Source organism: Arachis ipaensis, chromosome B05 (assembly GCF_000816755.2).
Source record: "Arachis ipaensis cultivar K30076 chromosome B05, Araip1.1, whole genome shotgun sequence".
Classification (NCBI taxonomy): Eukaryota; Viridiplantae; Streptophyta; class Magnoliopsida; order Fabales; family Fabaceae; genus Arachis; species Arachis ipaensis.
In genome coordinates, this window is record NC_029789.2 from 114,936,346 (window position 1) to 114,945,152 (window position 8,807).

Consider the following 8,807-nt stretch of genomic DNA (forward strand, 5'->3'; position numbering starts at 1 on the left):
AGAAATTTTGTAGATTTTGGCTTAATTTATCTAAAAAATTATAAATTTGTTTAGTTCATAAATTAGTTTGATTTCGAAAAATCATTAATGACATATGAGTTGGTTGATTTTTTTGTGTGTATTAAGTTGGTTGATTAATTTAATATATTTTAATCTATATTTTTCATCCAATTTTTTTTGACACGTCCTTTAATCTTTTTTGTCTTAAAATAAAAAAAATATTTGAGTTAAAATTTTCTTAAAAAAGTTTAGCTATTTTTTTTTGTTTTTCACGGTATTCTCTAATTCGATAAACTAATCTGCTATGGTATTGAGCTCTATTTAAGAGGTTTGTTGTTGACCAGTGAATTGTTACATGCATTTGGGATTCAAAATTCGACACTTAGTTAAACAAACTAGTGAACTAACCATTTAAGAAGACTTATTCAATCTTCTCAAGGTATTGGGCCAAACTTTTCCTTCAGAGGCCGACTTTTAATCCTTCCAAAAAAACCTTATCTAAAACACCCTCTTACTGACAAAAAAAAAAGACACTCTCTTAAAGAATAAAAAAAAATTAGGTTAGTCAAATAAACACTTCATTTTTATTTAAACAAGGGTTGGAAGATTTAAATTTAACTTTGTGTATACAATCCATTAGTGACAAATTTTTAAATAGAATTTAGATTCACAACGAATTAAACCGCCACTTTTCAGATTAGGAAATACTAAAAAAAGAGAGAAAATAAAAATAAATAAAACCCCAGACGCGGATGGCTAATGGGGTGAAATTGTTATGGTAAGTGGTAACTTATACGCTACCAATCTACCACTGTGCTTGTAAAGTGTAAATAAGAGAAAGTTTAATGAAGTTCTCTCTCGAGATTGTGTTCAAATTTACACTTATACTCTTAAAGGAATGGTTAGTGTGACAATAATTTGAATTTCTTTTCCATATTTCACCAGCATTCATGTGTCACTACTTCCATGTATTTGTTTCTAATTATCTTAAATCTCCACAAACGATATATGGAATATAAAGGAAACCCAAAACTACTATCCAAAAATACTATTAAAAAAATGTTAAATGATTATTTTTTTATATTTGTTTTATATTTGATGAGTGTATACTAATTAACTTTTCCTTTAATTTAAAAAAAATGCTTAGCCTCCTAATATTTTCTAATAAATAATTGAATCTCAAAATGCAAACCTGGTAGTTTATTCTGAGCGAAAAATATTTATAACACCATCAGCAACTACCAATGTCTTTTTCCGGATCTCCTTATTTTACATCCACAAGCTAGCTAGGTAATCTATACATGTACGTACAGGCATCCACGCATATGAATCTGCATATATGAGTTTCAATAATTAATCACTTATCACTTATCTCTTTTCACAAGCGGTTTTAAATCCTAATAAATTATTAAATTAATAACTTATAAAGATAGAATATTAAAACTCATATTCATTTCTTTAAGTGAATGCGTTGCAGTGCATTAAAACTAGCCATTTACAATATGATGATATCTTAACAAGTTCTATAGTTTTCCATTGGATATTGTATTAGAAACCAAATTATGTGATCAGAATAAAAAGAATACAAATTAAATCAACCAAGTCAGATTTAATGGGGCTTTTTTTTAATCAATATGTCACTTTTTTCCAAAATTTACTACTAAATTGTATTTTTTTTTTTCAAAATTTATTTATGTACCACTATTTTGTCACGATGGCACCTGCTATTATTTTTGAAGTGCTGACTAGTTGACGCGGTTAAGCGCAGGGAAGCACTCGACGTGCCTTCCAAACAGAAAACGCTAAAATTATATTAATTACATCTATACTATATGTTCTTTTTGGATTATATATGTTCTTTTGTTACAAAAATGAGCAAACGTTATTTATAATGATGTATGACTTTAACATCTATACTATAATTATATTAATTACATTAAAACTTGTCTTATTTGTCTTGTCCAACAAACAAATTCAACAAAACAGAAAAGTGATAATTCTCTGATTTGGAACTGAAACCTTCATCATTGACAAAACAACTTACTATAAGACAAAATAGAAAGACAAAAGGAAAAAATGATAAGGATTAAAGGAAGAACTACTTGCCATGGATGCCTGGTCGTAAATCACAATATTTATGGAACCGTATCAGCCAAGACGGAGGAAGGAAGGAAGGAAAGAAAGAATATAATTTCTCCTATCAGTTTCATTTTATATGGATTTAAGTAACATTCCTGATAAAGCAGGAATATAGTCTAGTTTACTAAGTTTGGTTCACTCTGCACCAAAAAATATGGGTTAATAAACTTATTTAGGCTTCTATATTTGACCATTTCAGCTAAAAGATAGGATTTCCATAAAAATTATGGGCAATTGAGTAAGTAAAAATTCTGTAACTAAACCGCATTTGGTAATAATAACAATCAAAAGAAGTGTTATAAGTATTCTGCAGTAATTGATTAATAATATGCCTTTTATTTATAAAGCATATTCCAATTCCTTCTTTAATTTAATTATATCTATTTTTAGTATAAATTTTCTTCTACTTTTTTCTTCTCTCAACTGCATTTTGTGNACATTTTTATTTTATAGTATAAATATAAATTATTTATCTTATCTTATTTTTTAATTAATTATTTTTAATATAAAAAATAAAATGTATTCATAAATATATTTTATGAAACATTTTTTTCCCTCAACAAAACACTAAATCCAAGGTTGATTTTTTTTTTAAGTGTGAAGGGATAACAAATTAACAAAGAGGAAGTATAGGAATCCAATAAAATATCTGTACAATGTGTACAATGGAGGTTTAGGGATGTCCGATTCAGTATTAAAGATATAACTATTAGTGTTATCTTTTCCTATCAGTTTAAGTTTTTGGGATGAGTGATTTCATAACATGGTATCAGAGCTCTAGATCCGAAAGGTTAAGAGTTCGATTCTTTGTAAACCCAAAATCAACTTAAGCTCACTTTTGGGATGAGTGGTTTCATGACATGAGATGTTTATTATCCCTAGTATCTGGATGGTTATTCTGGATAGTATAGGTGATGTTTATTTTTAAACTCATAGCTTATTGTATACATTGTATAAATATTCCATTGGCTCCCTAGCGAAATTCTTAACAATATAGCGTTCATTTATAAATAGGACTCGAAACTTTCAAAAGAGCAAAGTTACAAATATGGACTAGAGCATCATCCATTCACACTTCATTAAAATTAGTAAGAACTATTTAGACCAATTCATGAGTCACTATCACCACTCCTTTTCACATAAGAGTAAACTATTAATCTAAGATTCAAAGCTAATTGTAAACAATACATAATAAAGGATCCAAAAAAATTACTATGGGTTTTATTATTCTTAACAGATTGAATAACCTCTATTAGATAAACTCTATGTTATCACTTTTAATAATAACATAAAAAAAAAACACCCATGGGCTGTTTTTAAGCCCAAAAGGCAAGCAAGAGCTTTTGCTTCATAAACCTAAACTGATAAGGAGTTTCATCACCGAAACACTGTCCATCTAGCAAAGCATGCTTAGAGGATCATCAAACATCCGAATGCCGTATAGATACAGATTCTTAAAGCTCTATATTTTTTTTATTGCAACTTTTAGGATGCTCAAAAAAATCAAGAAGGATCTTGGATTTGGAATAGTATATTATTATTAGGGAGGGAGCTTTTGAAGAACAAAGCAAAATAGATTATAGGTTAAGGAAGGAACATCAAAGTATAGGAGGACAACTGGATATATGGCATCAACTACCACTAAATAAGGATAGGAATGAAGATCAAAGAGTGCAAGAGTTGATCCTACCATCAAAAGAGTGGGACAAACAAAAGATAGAAAACTTGTTTCCCATAGTCATTGCTGAAAAGATCATCTGAACACAATCAGCAGAATAATGGAGCAGGACAAATTGATTTGGTCGTATAGGTAGGATAGAAAATAACTACACAGTCAAGACCGGGTATCACATCACAAAGAAAGAAGAAGAGGAAAAAGGTGTAAGAGACAACCCTGGTGCGAATTTTTAAAACCACAAACTAACCGACAAGTGCATTAGGTCGTACCAAGTAATATCTCAGGTGAGTGAGGGTCGATCCCACGAGGATTGATAGACCAAGCAACGACAATTAAATGATTTACTTAGTTAGACAAGCAGAAAATTGGTGTTTTGGGGTTCAAAAATATTAAATAGTAATTCAGATATTAAGAAGGCAAACAGTGAACTTAGTGTGAGAATATGTGAGAGAACAGTTAAGGTTTTAGAGATGTTTATTTTTCCAAATTTATATTTCTTACCAACTACTTTAATCATGCAAGATCCAATTCATGACAAACTGTAATTGACTAAACCCTAATTCCTTAGTGATTTAGTCTCATCTAACCTAATCAACCGCCAATTCCTTGGTCACTTAATATAGATTAGAGGGTTAGGTTCAATTCTAGTTTATTAGCCACAAAAATCCTAATTACCCAAATATAAGAGGATTATATGTCATGTATCCCGTTAAGTCCAGACAATTAGTAATTTAGGAGGAATTTACTTTCAAGTTAGTATTCAGGTGAGATAACTTTTCTAATAATCAACAAGAATTCATGTAGAACAAGAGCTATTTTCCAATACACTCAAGTTCATAAGATGAAGAACGAAAGTAATCCTTGAATTTAAATCAATATATGAGTTAAAATAGAGTAACAACAGTATTAATCTATAAAATAAACAGAGCTGCTAACTTTAACAAGGGAGGTTTAGTTGCTCATGACTCAAAGAGAAAACTAGGGTTCCAAAGTATTGAAAACTAGAATAAGGGAGAAGAGAAAAGAAAAGCCCAAAGGGCTAAATTTTTTTCTTTTATATCTAACCTAATTTAATTTGAAAATAAAATAGAATAATAACTAATAAAGCCCAAAAGATTGTGTTTATAAATAAAAATAACCAAAACAAAATAAAATATAATAAATATGACCCAAATCTAACTAATGAAGCCCCTTCATTAAAATTGGATCCGCGCTACTGGCGCTAAATGCCAGAATCGGCGTTTAGCTCCCCTTGAGGCAGTGAGTCCTCCAATTGTTGCTGTCTTCCTGGCGGTAAATGCCAGGCTCAATGTTTAGCGCGCGTCGAGGCAGTGAGCTCGCACACGTTACGCGGCACCTGGCGCTAAACGCCCAGGTCCGTGTTTAGCGCTGATTTCACAGAATGGCTGTGATGATTGGACTTTTGTGTGGTTTAGAATTCACAAATGGATTCTCGTTGCAATATAGTTTCTAAACCAACAATTGTCCTTGTTCATACCCAGGGTCGAGCTGTCCGACCCGGGATGATTAGCGGCAAAGCGACCGACCTGTTTAGGTCAAAGCGGACCGACTTCTTTACGAAGAACTCGGCCAAATCGACAGAATAGCGCAGTAAAACGGCCCAAATGAAGGAACACAGCCCAATCCAAAGGCGGCCCAAGCCTACAGAGAGAAGGGCGGTTCCGTTGAAGATAAGCTGATCTCACGCCAAAGATAAGATAAGATAAGATAAAAAGGTCACTCAACAACTACTATAAATACACTGGAGCACCCAGGTATAACTCATACTCTGATTCTACAATAAACCTGCTTAATACCCGTGCTAACTTAAGCATCGGAGTCTCTTGCAGGTACCCTCCACCCTCCGGTGGCCAAGGATCAGCAGTGCAGCAAGTCCAACAAGTCGGACACAACAGCTCCGGCCGCCACTAGCCAGCTGGACACGTCATCTCCGACCAATACAGAAGATCTCATCCGAGATCGGCCTACAGTTTCAGGTAACCCTCGGAAGATTGGCGCCGTTGCCGGGGACCTGGAAGTCATCCCAAAACCATGGCGGACGGCCATGACAACGACCACGACTCAGATCTAGAAAACCGAACACCGCACAAGAACGCGGACTCTACACTAAAGGATACCCCGGAACCTAACGGGGACAAGAACTCACCAAATCCGGGAGCCATAGAAGCACTTCAAGATCGCTTAAAGCAACTTGAGAAAGAAACCCAGCAACAACGGGAGATCGGAAAGGATCTGCAAAGAGAGGTACGGCGACGTAGAGAACTAGAAGAAAAACTACAGCAATTAGAGGCCGACCTCAAATCAAAAGCTCCACGAACCACTTCTGAGGAAAATTCACGCAAAGAACAAGATCCGTTCACTAGAGAAATCATGAAGACCAAAATTCCAAAAGATTTCAAGCTCCTGGATATGGTTTGGTATGACGGCACCACAGATCCCAACCATCATCTCAGTAATTTCAGAAGCAGAATGTACCTTACTGATGCCTCAGATGCCGTCGCTGCAAAGCTTTTCCAACAACTCTCACGAAAACGGCGATCAGATGGTTCGACAACTTACCTCCGAAGTCCATCTCAAACTTCGACGACCTGGCCAAAAAGTTCCTGGCCAGATTCTCCATCCAGAAAGATAAGGCCAAGCATGCACGCAGCTTACTAGGGATCAAGCAAGGAGACAGGGAGAGCCTCCGCAACTACATGGAAAGGTTCAACAAAACATGCATGGACATACAAAGTTTACCAACCGAGGCCGCCATCATGGGGCTCATCAATGGCTTACGAGAGGGACCCTTCAGTCAATCTATATCAAAAAAGTATCCCACCTCCTTAGATGAAGTACAGGAACGAGCAGAAAAATACATCAACATGGAAGAGAACGCGCGGCTGGGAGAAACTTCAAAATTTGGAGCCTCCTACCGAGACAAAGATAAGGACTCCAAAAAGAAAGAAGATCGACAGGGGGAGAAAATAAAAAAATACCATAACTACACTCCCCTCAAGGCATCCCTGGTCGATGTATACAAAGAAGTCTGCCATACAGAAAAGATCCCCCCAGCACGACCACTCAAAGGCAAAAGGGGAGGAGGAAACCGGAAGGAATATTGTGAATACCATCGAGTCCGAGGGTACTCTACCAACGAGTGCTTCGACTTGAAAAATATCATAGAAAAATTGGTAAGAGAAGGAAAATTAGATCGATTTCTGGCCACCCGAGATGAAGACCAAAGAAAAAGACGAAGAGACGAAGATGATGGACGAGCTGAACGATCACCTCGAACACCAGAAAGACACGTCCACATGATACACGGCGGATTCGCAGGAGGTGGGATCTCCAAATCATCCCGAAAGAGATATCTCAAAGAGGTATATCATGTCGAGGGAAAGGAGGAAGCACCCAACATCCCAGCAATAACATTCACTAAAGAGGACGCATCCGGCATAATCCCAGGACACGACGATCCCATGGTCATCACTATTATACTGGAAAACGCCAATCTACACCGCACATTAGTAGACCAAGGGAGTTCTGCCGACATCTTATTCAAAATAGCCTTCGACAAACTCGGCTTAGACGAAAAGGAGCTTAGAGCATACCCGAACAATCTGTTCGGACTAGGAGACACCCCGGTACAACCGCTGGGATACGTATCACTACACACCACTTTCGGAAAAGGAAACCAATCCAGGACCCTCAAAATAGACTACATTGTGGTCGACGTAAGTTCAGCCTACAATGCCCTAATAGGTCGAACAACACTCAATCAACTCGGCGCAATAGTCTCAACTCCACATCTATGCATGAAATTCCCAACTACAGAAGGAATAGCCACGATAAAAGCAGATCAAAAGATGGCACGTCATTGTTATAACGAGAGCTTAAACCTCAGGGTCAGAGGAGAAGAGTTTCATACAATCGAGCCCGGCAGAGCTCATCGACGAGAAGAACTCCGGCCGCACCCAGAAGGCAAAGTAGAGAAAGTTCAGATCAGAGACACCCCGGACAAAACAACTAATATCGGCACGGTCCTAAGAGGAGACTCAAAAGAATTACTAATACAATTCTTATGAGATAATGTCGACCTCTTCACATGGAAAGCCGCAGACATGCCAGGCATAGACCCCAAGCTAATGTGCCACAAGTTGGCGGTTTACCCAGGATCTCGGCCGGTACAACAGAAGCGAAGAAAACTCGGACCAGAACGATCCCAAGCTGTGGAAGAACAAATACAAGCACTGCTAGAGGCAGGATTCATAAGAGAAGTCAAGTACCCACTATGGCTAGCCAATGTCGTCTTGGTGAAAAAATCAAATGGGAAGTGGCGCATATGCACCGATTACACCGATCTCAACAAAGCCTGCCCAAAAGATCCATACCCACTCCCAAGTATTGACGCTCTGGTAGATGCTTCCTCCGGATACAGATACCTCTCGTTTATGGACGCGTACTCAGGATATAATCAAATTCCCATGTATCCACCAGATCAGGAAAAGACATCGTTCTTAACACCAAAGGCAAACTACTGCTACATCGTGATGCCTTTCGGTCTCAAGAATGCAGGAGCTACTTATCAAAGGCTAATGAATAAAGTCTTCTCAGATCACATCAGAAAAATCATGGAAGTTTATGTGGACGACATGCTGATAAAGACACAAAGCGAAGATACACTACTATCCGACCTGGCTCAAGTGTTTGGCACTATAAGGAAGCATAACATGCGACTCAACCCCGCAAAATGCACCTTCGCAGTTGAAGCAGGCAAATTCTTAGGCTTCATGCTCACACAAAGGGGAATTGAAGCAAATCCAGACAAATGTCAAGCCATACTCAACATGAAAAGCCCAACCTGCGTCAAAGAGGTACAACAACTCAACGGGAGATTGGCCGCCCTATCCCGATTCTTAGCAGGAGCTGCGATAAGATCTCTCCCCTTCTATGCCACTTTAAGAAAGGGAAAACAGTTTGAATGGAC

The 8,807-nt window shown here is 37.0% G+C and overlaps 1 pseudogene; it reads right to left on the reverse strand.

The window, feature by feature from the left end:
• Positions 1–1,326, reverse strand: part of LOC110272266 — a 12,793-nt pseudogene extending 11,467 nt beyond the window's left edge.